At 39.5% G+C, this 17129-nt stretch overlaps 1 protein-coding gene across 30 annotated transcripts in view; it reads right to left on the bottom strand.

Moving 5' to 3' along the window:
* Positions 1–17129, bottom strand: part of PTPRD (protein tyrosine phosphatase receptor type D) — a 2165650-nt gene that overhangs the window by 189782 nt on the left and 1958739 nt on the right. The gene's annotated exons all lie outside the window — the stretch shown is intronic.

Below are 17129 nucleotides of genomic sequence, written 5' to 3'. Positions count from 1 at the left end.
CAGTCACAGTGTTGTCCCTGGCCAGAAGAGCACACAGTCTAAGAGGCCAACAGCCTAACCAAGAGCTCAGGCATGTAGGATAAAGACAAAATGAGGAAGGGATACATCAAGTTCCCTAGAAGAACAGAAGAAGGACTAACAGAATATGTACTGGAGGGGGCCAGTGGATACCACAGAACTCCTGGAATGGGCTTTAGGCATTGGCCAGAAAGATGGAATATCACAAGGACTGGCAATGAGGCAGGAACTTTTCATTTAGGTGAAAACCATGGCATCCAGCTGAGCTAGCTTGGATTATACACGAGGAGCAAGCAGGTTAGCTGGGTTAAGTTATCTGTGTTAGAAACTGATGCTTCTTTGGTAACTTTGAAGTAAAACTGTATTTTTTTTCACTCAAGCATAAGGTTCAACCTTAATTAATTCCTTTGTAGGGAGTTTCAGTTAATCAGACAACTGTCTGAGAGGTTCCCTTACAAAAGATGAGAACAGAGGCAAGTCAAGAAGAGCAGCAGAAAAACATACATTCTTTAGTGTAAGAGACTATTTTTTTCCATCATAAACTGCACTGCCAGCTCTTCCAGCCAGCATTAGGAAGGTATATCCTATTGGAAGGAATTTTAGTTATATGTGTGACAATTATCCAATTTAGAACTTGGCTGTTTGTTTAAAGACCATTATGAAACATTTTGACTTCTAATTGAGCCTTGATGTTAACTTAATCAACACTCCTTCATGCCTTCTGATGAATTTTCATGAGCCACCAATTCCAAAATGACTCAAAAGCATAAACATTAGTGAACAGAACATTAGAAATCATCAGATGTGGAGCCTAGCTCCTTCTTAGATGTCTCCTACAATTTCTGGAATGATGCTGTGAGTCTTGGTGAAGTCTGAGTTATAATTTCTTGGGGAAAGCCTCCATTTTTGATGCCTCCACTGTTTTGTCAGACAAATTTATGTGTTCTCTCCACTGTCTCCCCTCTGCTGTTACAGGGTTAATGCAATCTCCTAATCTGGCTGGCAAAGTCCTTGTAAACCAGGTCCCACTTTTCTGAGCCTCTCCAGGAACTTTTCTTCTCCCCACACAGTAATTCTATCCATGTCCCATACAAATTATGACTATTGAATTTTCTGTCTTTAGGAAGCCACAAAGTCAAAATCATCTTTATGAAGCTTTGTAAACATCTCCCAAATATTGGTAATCATTTCCTCCTCAGAGCTACTGCAGCAGGGAGGACCTAAGTCCATGCTTCTTAGACTTCAGATGACCACTTTCCTCTCACTATACTGTGAGCTCTTCCATGTCTCATCTGTTTCCAAACGCCTTCCCATCAAGCCAGTCTGGATTAGCAGGTTTACAAAGAACTTCTAATGATTCCCAAGCCTAAGTATGAATATGCCCCAATGATAAAAAAAAAAAAAATGGTTCTCCTACAACATGTAGTAGAAAACTATTTCTGACAGAAGGCTGGTCAAAGGAATAGTTCAGGACTACTAAGAGAGATATAGTGAAAGGATGTCAAAATACTACCAAAGAATCAAGCTCCCAAAAAAGAGTAGGTGCCTCTGAGCAAGTCCACATTATTATATGAGAAACTTGGGGAGCTAATAGGGAAAAGTGTAGCCTCTGGTTCTACCATAGGGAGATTTATAAAAGATCAAATGAAGTTGTTGAGGCAAGTTTGACGCCCGGATTTACTAGAGAATATTTTCCTGTCCTACCAGTTGTCTATGGCCAGAGACTAAAAAAAGTACTAACTTCAACGAACTGCACTTTACTTAAGTTGAAAGACATGGGTCTTTGCAGAGTTCACATAACACTGTAGTTACGTGAATGCTGACACATCCTCAGCCAAGCAGAGGTCTAGAGTGGACAATTGTCAGCAACAGTGGTTAAGAATGGAATTCCAATGATTCTTCAGAGCTCTAAGGGAAAGTTAAAAATTACAAATGAGATAAAAAGTATTTTGCAAATTAGTCTGTGCTAATTTTAATAAGCTTTTCCACTTGAACTCCATCAGGCTGTTCTTTATGATTTTAAAGGTTTTGTCAATGGATTTATTTCTATGCCATAATTCTAATGTAATTTGAAGGAAAAAATAGCAAGACAAAACATCAATGGCTTTTGTACCATGTGCATCATATTTAATATCTCACTTGGCAGCTACTGATACAAATGCTTCAAAGGATAAAACTAATAAACCTTAAGTGCTCCAAAGCCCGCTATACTGCCTTAGTTGCTTAGAAATGAGTTTCTTCAAAAGCTTTTAGATTTTGTTGTTATTTTCCACAGTTAAAACAAGTAACTTAGGTTAATAAAAAATCTCCTTGGGATTCCTGAGCTGTTTCTGTATATCCCAGATCACTGTACCTCCCACACCCATGGCATTTAACTGCTAGTTACATTAGCAGGCATTATTAACACTGCTCAACTAGTCACTAGTTTTCTTCTACAAGTTCATCTCTCTGAAGAACCAATATTCAGTACCCATCAGTGGCAAGTGTCAGAGACTTAAGATTGTTGAGCCACTTACAAAAGGCTCTTGCCACAGAAATCTAGAATCAATAACCGTTTATAAGAAATGAAGTCCTCACCTTGGGGAGACCCGACAAACCTGGCCTGTGCCCTACCAAAAGCCATCTAATACATTTGCATGACCTTCTTTTCCTTCTTGGCTCATAAAGAACACTCCAAAGCCCCTTTCATATACACAAGTGCACAAAAAAGATAATCTTTCTTGCATATTAATAGGACAGAGAATGTAAAGAGTGCTCCTTTCTTATTTTTAATGAGGGTAATTAAATTCTCTCCAACCCCCTTTGCACAGAACCTCTTTGAATACACTTTCTTCATTAAATTTTCATGAGAAACATCACAATGTAACAGATTCAAATAGCCAAAGTTGTTACACGTTGACAGTTGTGGCTTGTTTCCAATTTGACTGTCAGGTATTTGGCAATAAAACTCAGTATTCAACATAAAACGAACTGTAGAAATAATGAAATTTCTAATTGGAATGCCTATCTTATTAGGCATAGTTTTAGAAGAAATTAATTGCTTTTTTTTTCACTCTCTACCTTTATCAGTGATTTATATAAAACTGCCTTGGCCATTTGAGAACATCAATTTTGACAGCTCATCCAATGTGTGGTACCAGGAACTTGGGGAGAAAATCAATACCTTTTGTATCTTAACCATGTCAACTTTTATAGGAAAAAGCAGCTAATCAAAAATTAACAAATTGTCAATATGTTAGTAGTCTTTAAACTTATACATGAAGTAAAAAGAAAAACATTTTGTCCTGTTCATTAATGTGCTCATTAAGCTTTAAAGTGCCTTACTTATCACTGTTCCATATTAATATTCAATCATGCAGAATTAGCTACTAATTCATCAACAATTTAAATCAGACTTGACCTTCACAAAGCCATTTGGTCTGTCATTTTGAGAGGCCATTAAAGGGCAGATGACTACATACTTGTGCTTAGTGAATCATAGAAGTCATATATATTTTGTTTGGAATGGCAGCTATAATAGACCTGGAAATATAGCACATTCTTTGACTCTGTTTGGTGTCTTAATGAAATATGCTGATATGAAACATACAGTTCCATTAAGGAAAGAGAAAATGAATGTCAGCATTTTCCAGAGTTAACTTCCCATTGCTGTACAACTTCTGTTAATAACCCCTGACCTACTGAGGACTTGAAAGTAATGTATGGGGGAAATAGTCTGATGTTGTTTGGCAGGGAGTCATGCTTTAGATTATCTGTGAATGATCAAGAGGTAGCTTTTGAGTAATTTGCTCAGTTAAATTACTTCCACTGTTCATCCATAAACAATTTTAATGATGCTTTTACTTTTGCTCCACTTCTACAAACACTGAACTTCTCTTTGATAGGAAACCACAAAACTAAATTGCTGTTAAGGCCACAGATGCCTTCCAAGGTAGCCACAGGCAGTTCTTGCCCAATCTCGCTAGAACTCTGCATGAATTAAACCAGGACTAATACAGTGCTCCCAAATGACTTAAAGAAGTTTTCAATGAAGGGCTCTTTGTCATGGTACCACAATCCCGATTTCGCAGATTTATAGCAAATATGTTTATGAGGAAAAAGCATGTCATTTACACCAACAGTATGCTTTTCCAAAAAGAGTATTAAAAGATCTGGCAAATGTACCTGACCATTTAGATATTACTGACAATGTAGAGGTTTTAGAGAAAATGGCAGTATAATAAAGCAAAATTACAATCTGGAGGAAGAGACAAGCATGTCTTTTTTTCTCATCCCCTTGAAACACTTTTCTGAGTACCTAATGCAGTTCACACCTGTTTCTCACTAAAAGCTCTCTATTGGTAGTACCAATAAACTCCTTATTATAGTTACTATGTAAACTTGAACTCCTAAACTCGTGGAGGGCAGGGGCTAAGTGTTATTTCTTTTTTAAGCATCAGTAAATAAGTTTCAATAAATACTTGCAATTAGACATGTTTAGGGAATTTTGGCAAATATTTCAGCACTTACTGTGTGGCACCTCTGCATTCCTACTGGATTTATTGAATGTCACTCCTTTAAAAGTTAATCATTCTTTGTTTTGTGGCTATACATTTGGCCTCCCCAATTTGAATATAAGTCTAAGAGGCAAAAATTAATTTATAATCTCTATTTTTTAGTATCTTAAGTAGTATTAGATTTATAGACTCAGAAAAAGTTGTTGATGACCATTTTATTCTTTACATCTGTTTTATTTAATTAGCAGTTGTGTTTATTTTTACAGTCATAAGCTTTATTTAATTAGCAAATAATTTTCTATCAGTTGGGATATGTGATTTGTGCTTGGTTCCTTCTTTAATTTCGTGTAGTTGCTACACTAGAAATAAAAATTCAGTTCCTATTTCCATAATTTTTACAGGAAAGCTTCCTTCATATATTGGTTAAGTTCCTGTAAGTCAAAACTGTAACCACATAACAAAAACTTTACATGTGAACACAATGAAACTTAAAAGAACACAGCAGAATATATATCTATTATTCTGTTATCCCATCTTTAGAACGGAATTCTTGATGTTCTAAGTAATGATAAAATCCAAGGGACTCCCTCAGTAGTATTTTAAGGCAAACACTGGATTTTCTTTCACTAACTGGGGCAATATGTCAGTGGCTGGATATCTTAGTGCTTTAGGCATTTATGATGTAATCTTACAGAAGCACTTTTTTTTTGTTTTTTGTAATGTTAAAGAGACTGAGGGAAGATTTCACTAACATAACTCAAATGTTAGATAGATATGAGAAATATTTTCTTAAACAAAAGTGCTAGACTCTTTAAACATTGAAAAATCATCCTCACCTGTTAGAGAAATAGTATTAATCTGTGCAACATAAATTTAGTGGGTTTTTATACATAAGAAAAAGTATAAAAATTCACTTGGAAAATTTAAATATGTTGGTCTTAAGGTTGTCAAATAAAGTATTCTCGTATTCTCATATTTATGCAAGTTTCATTATATTAAAAGAAAAAGAGCCCTGACCTATTAGTTCAAAAACATCTCATAGCTAGTCAATAGATGGCAAAATTCATATTATGCATTTATAGGTTTCCTTTGTGCCTGGACTGAGCCAGGCACGGGTGTGAAGTAATCGAGACAATCTCGTTATTGCTATGATTCAATCATATCTGCAAGATAATTAGATTCTTTGGGAATAAGAATAGTACACAGCTCATAGATGAGAGGATTGAATGAGATCATGCACTAAATGTGCCTAGTGCTGTCTGGCACTACTGCCAGGCATCTAGTGAAATATTAGCATATATGTGTGTAGTCTATCCCAACCTCCCACAGATTTCAGTAGAACAGAGGCATGTGACTCTAAGGCTTGATAGAAGAAAAGCTGCAGCAATAAACTGTAAATGGGAAAATATTCTATGCAAATCATAAAAACACAAAAACAAAAACAAACAAGGATTATCTAGACAGGCAAGAGAATTTAAAGAGCAGTATCTATGTCAAATAACCTTGTCAAAGCTCGGTAAAACCTTCATTTCTCCCTTTGAATAAGACTTTAGGTTCTTTGGTTAATCAACAGTGTAAGTAAAATAAATCCATATTATCCTATGATCTGTTCCTCCAAACAAACTTAAAAAATAGCTTTAAATATTTAGGACAGCAAAGCTTTGCTGTGAATGACAGAGAACAATGAAACCATTTGAGCCTTATTAGGGTTCTTTGAGCTAGGCACGGGTGGTATCATAATTACTATTTTCTGTAAATACAAAATAAAGGCTTAAAATTAAGTTACTTGTTCCAGGTCAGACATAGAGCAAAAGTAAAATATTTTAATGCTAAATTTGGCACATTTTTACTTTATTATATTTCCTCTATGCCAGTTGCTGTTCTGTGAATAAATATTCTTCGTGAACAGTGATAGAACTCTCAAAGTAAACTCTTAATGGAAAGCACAATGAAAAAAATTTCAATGGTTGATCATTGAGGGTAAAATTGCAGTATTTCCAGAATCTCTTGCCTGGCTTTAGTTCATCTCCATATTAAAAGGTGTTTCCAAGGGGTGGAGAGAAGTAGTCCATCTCCATATCAATGGGTAATTACCTGGGCAAGTGAGGACTCATCTGAACCTCAGAGGTTGAAGAGAGGATTTGTTCGCTTCTGTCACAGCAAAAGAGAGAGGGAAATGCGGGACAACTGCTTGTAAGCAATAAATGGGTTTTAAACTTTATTTCTCCCTTTGACGGATTTTGGGTACAAAGGCATTGTGCCCCGGGATTTCCCCTCCCCAGATTTACATCTGGCGGTAGATGGCAGGACCTCTAAACCCGAAATCTCTCTCCATGGGTGCGACCTTTGTGTGGGCTGCCCCTAGAGATGGTGGGGAGATGCCCAGAACCTCCATTGTGGATATTTGGGAGGCCCCAGTGGACGCAGCGGCAGAGGGTACAGCTTTACCTAGGAGCCCCCTATCTGTGGGGTTTCCAATTTGGGAGCCCCTGGTGGGAAACTGGTCTAAGTTAAAGCACCTCCTAGGTGGGTGGGGCCATTCCCAGAACTGGGGAAGTGTGGAGACACTGGAACTGCAGAATTAGCCCCCCATGAGATAGAAGACTGCTAAGAGGTTCTGAGAGGCCTTGTAACAGCTGCCATTGTAGGATCTCTTTTCCTCAAGATAGTAGAAAATGTTATCGAGGAGAGAGAGAGAGCATTATACAGGAGAGAGAGAGGGCTATCGAGGAGAGAGGGTTATCGAGAGGGTTATGGAGAGGGTACCAAGGAGAGAGACGGAGTTCGGCAGGAGAGAGACACACTTCAGCATCACTTGAAGGAGCTGGACAATAATGTATGGAATGCCCATAAGGAAGGAAGACAGTTATTGATAAAAAGGATCGCACTCCTGGAAGATCCCTTAGCAGCGGCGTGGTGGGGGAGGCAGCAGGAGAAGCCGCATTGCAGGAGGCCGTGGGGGAGGGGAAGGAAAGAGTGGTTTCTTCAGCCCTGGAGATGGTGGAAAAGTGGGGGGGGGGGGAGTTGGTGGTGCGGGGTTGGGGTGAGACAATGAGGAGGTGGGGCCATGGGCTGATCTGTTGCCGAGGCCATTGCCTAAGGTACCAGCCTCTCCTGTATTAAAAGACCGCCCAGCTGCAATTAAAAAAATAAAAACAAAACAATCGAAGTCTCCTCACGGGAAGGAGCCACCTCCTACCCTGGTGTGGAGCACTGCATGTTCCACCCCTGTACCCAGGATGACCTGGTTGGAGGACATGAGCATCTGGTATACGCAGAAGCCACAAGTATCTTTGCCTACATGGCTTTTACATTTCTGGGATATGGGGGGTGGAGAACATTGTTATGTACGGTACTGAAATGAATAGACTGGCTTCCCTGATGACTCACACTTCCCTCCAGCAGCTGTTGCAGAGTGCCCATCATGGCTCAGGGAATCCGATACTTCTAGTATGGCTGACAGATGCCATAAGGGCAGTTTGGCTGATTTAGGGTGATTTATCATATTTACCCACTAGCTGGGAAACGTATGTAAAGTTCCAACAGGTATTGCAAGAACTGGGCATGAAAAATATCATCTATAACATGGACCCCCAGGCCCTATTGAGCAAGTTGTTCACCACAGGAATGAGAAATCTGGTGCTTCATATAGCTCCCACATCTCTCTTTGGGTTCCTAGTGAATACTCTTGCCCCCACCTAGGGCAACGCATAAGTGAGGGTACTCTTACTCCAGCAGATCTGGGAGAGGTTGAAACAGTAAGGGCACGGAGGGAAGTATGGGCTATGACTGAAAGGAGAGGTGCAAAGGGCCCATGAAGGTCTCAAGGACCCAGATATGGGTTGATTTGATAAAGACCAGGGTAGTGAAAAATTTGATGGGCAGCCCAATAGGATCTTGTTAGAACTGTGGCACCAATTAAGGCCAGGGCAGCAGTCCAGCCACTGAGGTCCAGGAAAGGGAAACTGGAGTCAAAGCCTCATGCCCACCCTGTGTCCCAGCAAAACTGTCTGGGGGATAGTACTCAGGATTCGCTTCCCTCACCCCCACAGGAGGACGACTGGGCATTTCAGTTTGACTGAGGTGGGGGCTGGTCAAGGTGGTCACCCACAAACCTTGGGTGACGTGGTGGGTACTGGAGGCCACATGTAGATTTAGCAATTCATTGGTCCCCTGTGAATGCATGTGTCCTGGTGCTGTGGACATAGGAGCTGAGTATTCTCTGATTTATGGCAACCCTGAGCATTTTCCCAGGAATCCTTCTGACAGATGGCTACGGGGGTAAGGCAGTTAGAGTGAAGAAAGTCCAAAGGATGTTTACCCCCAAAGGAGTATACTGTGTACATTTCTCCCATCCCTGAATATATTTTGGGGGTCGATATCCTGCAGGGCCTGTGGTTACAGACCACTGCAGGTCACTTCAGAGTGAAGGCCCTTGTGGTAAAGGCAGTTCTGAGGGGACATGCTAAGCACCCTCCTGTAGCTCTGCCTGTATCTCAGTGGATAACAGATACTAAGCAGTATAAATTGTCTGGGGGACACAAAAAAATTGGAGAAACTCTATAAGAGCTGGAGAAGGTGGGCATCATAAAGCCCACTCATAGTCCTTTCAATTCTCCAGTGTGGCCAGTGTAAAAGCCAGATGGCTACTGAAATATGACCGTGGGCAACAGGGAATCGAATAGTTACACCCCCTTTGCATGCTGCTGTCCCCTCTATAGCAGCCATTCTGGACACCCTCAACCATGAGCTGGGAACATATCATTATGTTGTAGACCTTGCTAATGCTTTCTTCTCTATTGACATAGCACAGGAAGTCAGGAACAGTTTTCCTTCATGTGGGAAGGTCGGCAGTGGACATTCACTGTCCTTCCACAGGGACACCTCCACAGTCCCACCATTTGTCATGGACTTGTAGCCCAGGACTGGCCACATGGAGGAAACCGCAAATGGTGTGGCTGTGTCACAAATTGATGATATTATGCTCACATCTGATTCTTTTTCAGATTGAGAAAATGCAGTTCCTAGACTACTGCAACATCTACACAAGAAAGGATGGGCTGTGAACAGCACTAAGGTTCAGGGACCTGGTTTGCTGTGAAATTCTTGGGGGTTGTCTGGTCAGATAAAACTAAAGTTATTCCTGAAGCAGTCACAGACAAGGTCCAGGCTTTCCCTACCCTGCTACGGTGGCAGTATTATAAGAGTTTTTGGGTCTTTTGGGCTATGAAGAGTGTTTATCCCACACTTGGCACAAATTCTGAAGCACTTATACCAGTTGGTATGAAAGGGCATAAGGTGGGACTGGGATGAGACATGTGCAGCTGCTTTTACTGCTGCTAAGAGTGCAGTCAAGTCTGTACAGGCCTTGAGTGTAATGGACTCATCAAGGCCCTGTGAGCTAGATGTTCACGTAACCAAAGATGGTTACGTGATGGGGTCTTTGGCAGCGGCTTGAATGGACATGCTAACCCGTTGGATTCTGGTCACAGCTATGGAAAGGAGAAGAGGTCTGGTACACCTTGATAGAGAAGCAACTGGCTGCTGTGTACCATGCCTTGCTGGCTATGGAGCCCACCAGCAGAACAGCTCCAACCAAGGTAATAACCACCTATCCTATCACGGGGTGGGTGCGAGACTGGATCCAAAGTCCATGGAGTGGCATGGTACAGATGCCTACACTGTCCAAATGGAGTCCATATTTATAGCAGCACCCTGTCTACTAGCCCCTTAAGTGGAGAACTTCAACACTTACTTGGGCCAGTGATCTATACCAGTGGAAAGCAGGAAAAACTTGCTTTTGAGCCATTGGTAGCTGAAAGTCCTTATCAGGAGCAAAAAGCTCCTATATCTGAAGATGCTTGGTACACAGATGGCTCCAGTCATGGGCAGACCCCAAAGTGGAGGGCTGTGGCCTTCCAGTCTAAGACTGAGACAATATGGATGGAGGATGGAAAAGGGAAGAGCAGCCAATGGGCTGAGCTGTAGGCAGTATGGCTCGTGATCACCCAGGAGCCATCCCCTATAGTTGTCTGCTCTGACAGCTGGGCTGTCTATCAGGACTTGGCCCTGTAGCTACCGACATGGTACCCATGTCAACTGGGTGGTTGGTCACCGGCTCCTTTGGGGGCAAGAGTTGTGGCAAGACCTACAGGCCTCTGGTCAGACTAAGAGTGTTACTGTATATCATGTGACTAGCCATTTGCCTTTGGCATCCCCAGGGAATAATGAAGCAAACACATTGGCCCAGGTGTGCTGGTTAGAAGGAAAGCCTGCCTCTGATGTGGCCCAATGGCTACATCAGCATTTGTTGCACTTGGGCCAAAAGACAGTGTAGGCTATTAGCCCGTAATGGGGCTTGCCATTGACCTTTGAAGAAGTCAGCCAAGCCTGCAAGGAGTGCCTTGTGTGCTCTAAGAGGGTCTTACACTGAGTCCTGCAGCAACATGGGACAACAGTAAGGGGGCTGATACCCCTTGTCAGGTGGCAGATAGACTATACTGGGCCTCTGCCCATATCAGAAGGACATTGGTATGCCCTGACTTGTGTGGACTGGTTGCCTTTCCTGCACATCGTGCAGATCAGCAAACCACTAAAAGGGGTCTAGAGCATCTCTTTGCAGCCTATGGCCGGCCACAGGTGATTGAGAGCAATCAAGGAACCCACTTTACTGGCCAATGCATGTACCTCCCATAGCCCTGTATATTGACCCATCTGTAACTCACAATATATTGCTGTGAAATTCTTGGGGGTTGTCTGGTCAGATAAAACTAAAGTTATTCCTGAAGCAGTCACAGACAAGGTCCAGGCTTTCCCTACCCTGCTACGGTGGCAGTATTATAAGAGTTTTTGGGTCTTTTGGGCTATGAAGAGTGTTTATCCCACACTTGGCACAAATTCTGAAGCACTTATACCAGTTGGTATACTGGTCTGGTATATTAGACCAGGATAAGTCTGGTATATTAGACCAGGATAAGATCACATTCCTGCCACTTTCCTATCATAGAACCTCTCTCTTGCATGTATCCTACCCGATGGAGAAGATTTGCCTATGCTGGTGTCATTGAAGTCTTATCACCCTTCAGGTTATTTTCTTCTACAGTCCTTATGGCCTAGATGTGCCCCCTGGCTGGAGCTGCCATGTGATGATTGCTCTGAAGTCTCTACCTCTTCAGTTACTTCCTGCCTGTGCAATGGATGAGCTACAGACTTGATCTGCATAGGACTTTGAAACTAACTGAATCCTCCAGCTTGAGGATTATCATGATTTTATTGCTGTTGCTATTGTATGCCATTAGTCTGGTTACAGTGCTCCAGTTTTCTTGCCCAGGGACCATTGTGGAGGATGGGGAATGATTAGTTTGTAAGGTGAGATTTCTGGAGGGGTGGCCTATGGGTAAAATTGCAATATTTCCAGAATCTCTTGCCTGGCTTTAGTGCATCTCCATATCAACAGGTGTTTCCAAGGGGTGGAGAGAAGTAGTCCATATCCATATCAATGGATCATTACCCGGGCTAGCTAGGGTTTGTCTGAACTTGAGAGGTTCAGAGGAAGATTTGTTCAGTTCTGCTGCAGCAGGAGAGAAACAGATGCAGGACGACTTCTTGTAAGCAATAAACGGGTTTCAAACTTTAGTTTTCCCTTTGACTGATTTTGGGTTCAAAGGCATTTTGCCCCAGGATTTCCCTTCTACAGTCATATTTTATTATTTTTTAAGCAGAAAGGACTAGAGATTGAAGTTCCATGGGATGCAATAATAAATTTTTAAAAGTTCTACATTTTGTATATTAAAAAAATCCACCACTGATATGTGTCAGCTGGCTTAATTATATGGCTTTGTTTCCAGGTAAAGACAGATTTCTGTCATATATGCTAGTCAATAAAATGAGGATGTAAAATAGGAGAGTGTGAAAATGATGATAAATACCAAATAATTTCCCTAGAGAGCTCAAATTCAGCACTTTGCCTGGGCTTTGTAACCTTTCTGTAATTTCTAGTTTATTATCTACGATGGGCAATAAATGGCAGGACTTTTGCTTTGAGCAGGCACAAAAGATAATACACAGACCAAAAGATAATACTCAGAATATTAGCCTTATGACCTTAGGCACACAGGGGCCTCCTCTGCAATATGGGACTAATCATGACTATTCCAAATAGCTTCGTCTGAGAGAGGAGACAGATCAGTGTCTCAGAGGCTGGAAGGCGAAATGAAGGGTTACTGACTACAGTATTTGCAACATTGTTGAAAAGCAGAGTTTTTAAGTCATTATCTTTCAGAATAAACCTCACCATGGAGCTACAAAGAAGACCTATTTCTTTCCAGAATACAGTCCCTAAAGAAGGGGGAAAACATTTATTATTCTTTTCTTAAAGAAAAGAGCATAAATAAAGCTTTTATTTTCACCATTCCAGATGGTAGCAGGGTATAATTTGCACTGTTTTGACATCATGACAATATTATTTCAAAATCAACCTTCCTACAAGTAAATTGAACAAGAGACTAAAAGCAGAAAAAGAAGAAAGAAATAGAAATAAAAGCTAAATCAATGTTTTCTAGCAAAGTAGAGCTTCTGGGCCATTATCAACATAATATTCATATGAATGAAATTGAAAAAAATATATAAATAAGGTGGTTTCTAATTATAAGCAAAGGCTTCTGTAAGTCAGAAAGAAATTATCTGAAGTATGAGAAAATTGCCATTAAAATATTCCAAATGGAATATTTAATAAATAATATCTGCCCCCAAAAGTAATTATGAACAAGATACAATGAATTTTTAGTCCAAGATTCCTCTTTGCAAGTTATATACAGATGGTATGCTTGTTCTAATGTGGCTGTAAATCAATCAGAGAAGCTTTTATTTCAGAGTGAATCTAGGTATCTCTTAAGGGCAGTTACTGGATATGGTACAAGTGTCTCCAAAGATTTCTCCCAGAATTATGCCATGCAAGAATAGAAAATAGAAAGAAGAGCTAATACCCATCCCTCTTCTTAAAGTTTTCAAAAAGCAGAAGAGGAGGGAATACTTCCAAACTCATTCTTTGATTCCAGCATCACTCTAATACCAAAAACAGACAAGAACACCACAAAAAAAGAAAATTATACAGCAATATCCCTGACGAACATAGACGCAAAAATCCTCAGCAAAATATTAGAAAACCAAATTCAAAAATACATTCAAAGAATCATCCATCATGACCAAATGGGATTTATTCCAGGGACGCAAGGATGATACAATATTAAGAAATCAATCAATGTGATACCCTACATTAATGAAATGAAGGATGAAAACCATATGATCATTATTAACAGATGCTGAAAAAGCATTTGACTATTCAACATCCATTCATGATAAAAACTCTGAACAAAATGGATGTAGAGGGAATATACCTGAATATGATAAAGGCCCATATATGACAAACCCACAGCCAACATCATACTCAATGGTGAAAAAATGAAAGCTTTTCTTCTGAGATCAGGAACAAGACAAGGATGTCCACTCTCACCATTTCTATTCAACACAGTACAGGAGGTAACCAGCCATGGCAATCAGACAAGATGAAGAGATAAATGATCCATGTTGGTAAGGAAGGAGCTGAACAGTCACTATTTGCAGATGACATGATACTATATAGATAAAACCTAAAGACTCCATCAAAAAACTTAACAGATTCAGCAAAGTTGCAGAATACAAAATTAACATAGAAATCTGTTGCATTCCTATATACTAAAAAAGAATTAGCAGAAAAAGAAATCAGGAAAGCAATTCCATTTACCAATCAAAAAGAATAAAATGTGTAGGAATAAATTTAACCAAGGAGGTGAAAGACCTGTACTCTGAAAACTGTAAGACACTGAAGAAATTAAAGAAGACACAAATAAATTGAAATCTATCTGATGTGCATGGATAGGAAGAATTATTGTCAAAATAGCCATCCTGTCCAAAGGAATTTACAGATGCAATGCAATCCCTATCAAAATACCCATGGTATTGTTCAATGAACTAGAGCAAATAATCCTAAAACTCATTTGGAACCACAAAAGACTGCAAATAACCAAAAGAATCCTGGGAAAGAAGCCCAAAGCTGGGGGTGTTATGTTCTCTGACTTAAAGTTATACTACAAAGCTACAGTAATCAAAACAATTTGGTACTGGTACAAGAACAGACATATAGATCAATGGCACAGAATGGAGAGCCCAGATATAAACTCATGCATAAATGGTCAATTAATATATTTTAAAGGAGACATGAATATACAATGGAAAAAGATAGCCTCTTCAACAACTGGTGTTGGGAAAACTAGACAGCTACATGCAAGAGAATTAAACTGTATTACTATCTAACTCCATACATAAAAGTAACTTCAAAATGGATTAAAGATCTAAATATAAGACAGGAAATCATAAAACTTTTAGAAGAAAACAAAGGCAAAAATCTCTTGAACATAAGTATGAGTGATTTTCTTCTGGACACATTTCCCCAGGCAAGGGAAACAAAAGCAAAAATCAACAACTGGGACTATGTCAAACTAAACAGCTTCTATACTGCAAAGTACAGCATCAACAGAACAAAACTACAATTAAAAATATAGGTAGAGGACCTGAACAGACATTTTTCCAAAGAAGAAACACAAATGGCCAACAGGCCCAAGAAAAGATGCTCCATATTGCTATCATCAGATAAATCAAAATTGAAACCACAATGAAATATCACCTCACACCAATTAGAATGGCCACTATCCAAACAAGAAATAACAAGTGTTGTCAAGGATGTGGAGAAAAAGGAACCCTTCTAAATTGGTTCAGCCACTATAGAAAGCTGTATGGAGGGTCCTCAAAAAACTGAAAGTAGAAAAACCATATGACCTAGTAATTCTACTACTAGGAATTTACTCAAAGAAAACAAAATCCCTGATTTGAAAGATATATGCACACCTATGTTTACTGCCATGTTATTTACAATAGCCAAGATATGAAAGCAACCAAAATGTCCATCAATCGATGAATGAATAAAGAGGTGGAACATAAACATAATGTAATATTATCCAGCCATGAAAAAAAATCAAATTATGCCATTTGCAACATGGTTGGCCCTAGAGGGTATTATGCTAAGTGAAATAAGCCAGACAGAGAAAGACAAATACTATATGATTTCACTTATTTGTGGAATGTAAAAACAAAACAAAATAAAATAGCAGTAGACACACAGACACTGAGAAGTGACTGGTGGTCTCCATGGGGGAGGGGATGGGATGGGTGGTTGGGGATGGGGATAAAGGTGCACAAAAATTTTCAATCATAACTTGGTCATGGGGGTAGTAATACAGTATGGAGAATATAGCCAATGATTATGGAACATCCTTGTATTTTGACAGTAGTAAGTACACTAGATGGAGTGAAGATTTAATAATGTGGGTGACTGGTGAACTCCTGTGTTGTATTTGAAACTAACATAAGATTGTACATCAACTATACTTCAATTGAAAAAAAAAAAGAGAAAAAAAGGATAGAAAATTGGACATTGATAAGCTGATAGCAGCCTCATTAGCAGCTACTAAATATTCAGTATACAAACCAGCTACCCACAGAGCATTCCAGAGCAAAGCTCCTTTTTCTGAAATATTCTTTACATGTTGAGAAGGTTGTAAAGCATTCTTGGGACAGAATAAGCCATACTTGTTCACAAGCAATGTAAGCAATTAGCCTACAAATCACACAGTAATGTCTGCAGAGCAGCACCAAGTCCAGTCAGATCGCATTATCACTGTGTGCATGTGATCGCTGCGATTTCACATGGCATTAAGTCAGTTAAACCTCTTTGTTATTTGTGTTTGGGCTTAGCAAATAATCATATTCTTTGTGATACAAAATTAGATAAACTCATGGGGGAGAGGAGAATACCCTTTTCTACTGAGCACCATTAGTTGGGTATTTAAGTAAATATTTAGGAATTAGGCTTATGCTTTTCTTCCCTTCTTGGGAATACAAAACTTATTAAGATAACAAAATCTAGTAACCATCCACTTTCAGAGGTATTGTCACCTTCTATTGTTTTTACTAGCAAGTAGGTGTCATGATTCCCTGTACATCATCCCAAGTTTTGTCTTATTTTGTATATTGAAAGTATTAACCTTTTTACATAAATTTATGTTTAAATCACACTAGGAATTTTTTTAAGGAAAAAAGGCAAAAATTCACAATGGAGCTCAAGTTTGAGAATTTAATTCCTATGTTTTTAGACAGAGAGAGGAAGAGACAGAAATAGTAAACATGGAAAAAGAATTGGGTTTTGCTCCTACCTCGCTTATTTGCTGGTTTTGTAAAAGTTAGAAATTCAAATGAGCTCAAATTAAACAAGGTCGAGAAAAACACTGGGTGGTTCATATATCATGGTGAATGTAAATGAAAAAATTTTGAATGATCAAATGTGATATAAAAGAGAAAACGAGAATGAACTGTGTGGTATTGGATTTGTAGTTGGACGTACTGGCATGAACTCATGGTTTTAAAAATGTACACATTGGTAGAGGAATGAATGTAATTGTAAATGTATATGCATGCACATAAATACATACACTCCTTATATAAACTTAACACATCTTCCCTAGC

This window comes from Manis javanica, chromosome 2, assembly GCF_040802235.1.
Source record: "Manis javanica isolate MJ-LG chromosome 2, MJ_LKY, whole genome shotgun sequence".
In the NCBI taxonomy this organism is placed as follows: Eukaryota; Metazoa; Chordata; class Mammalia; order Pholidota; family Manidae; genus Manis; species Manis javanica.
This window is presented reverse-complemented; position numbering and strand designations above follow the sequence as displayed.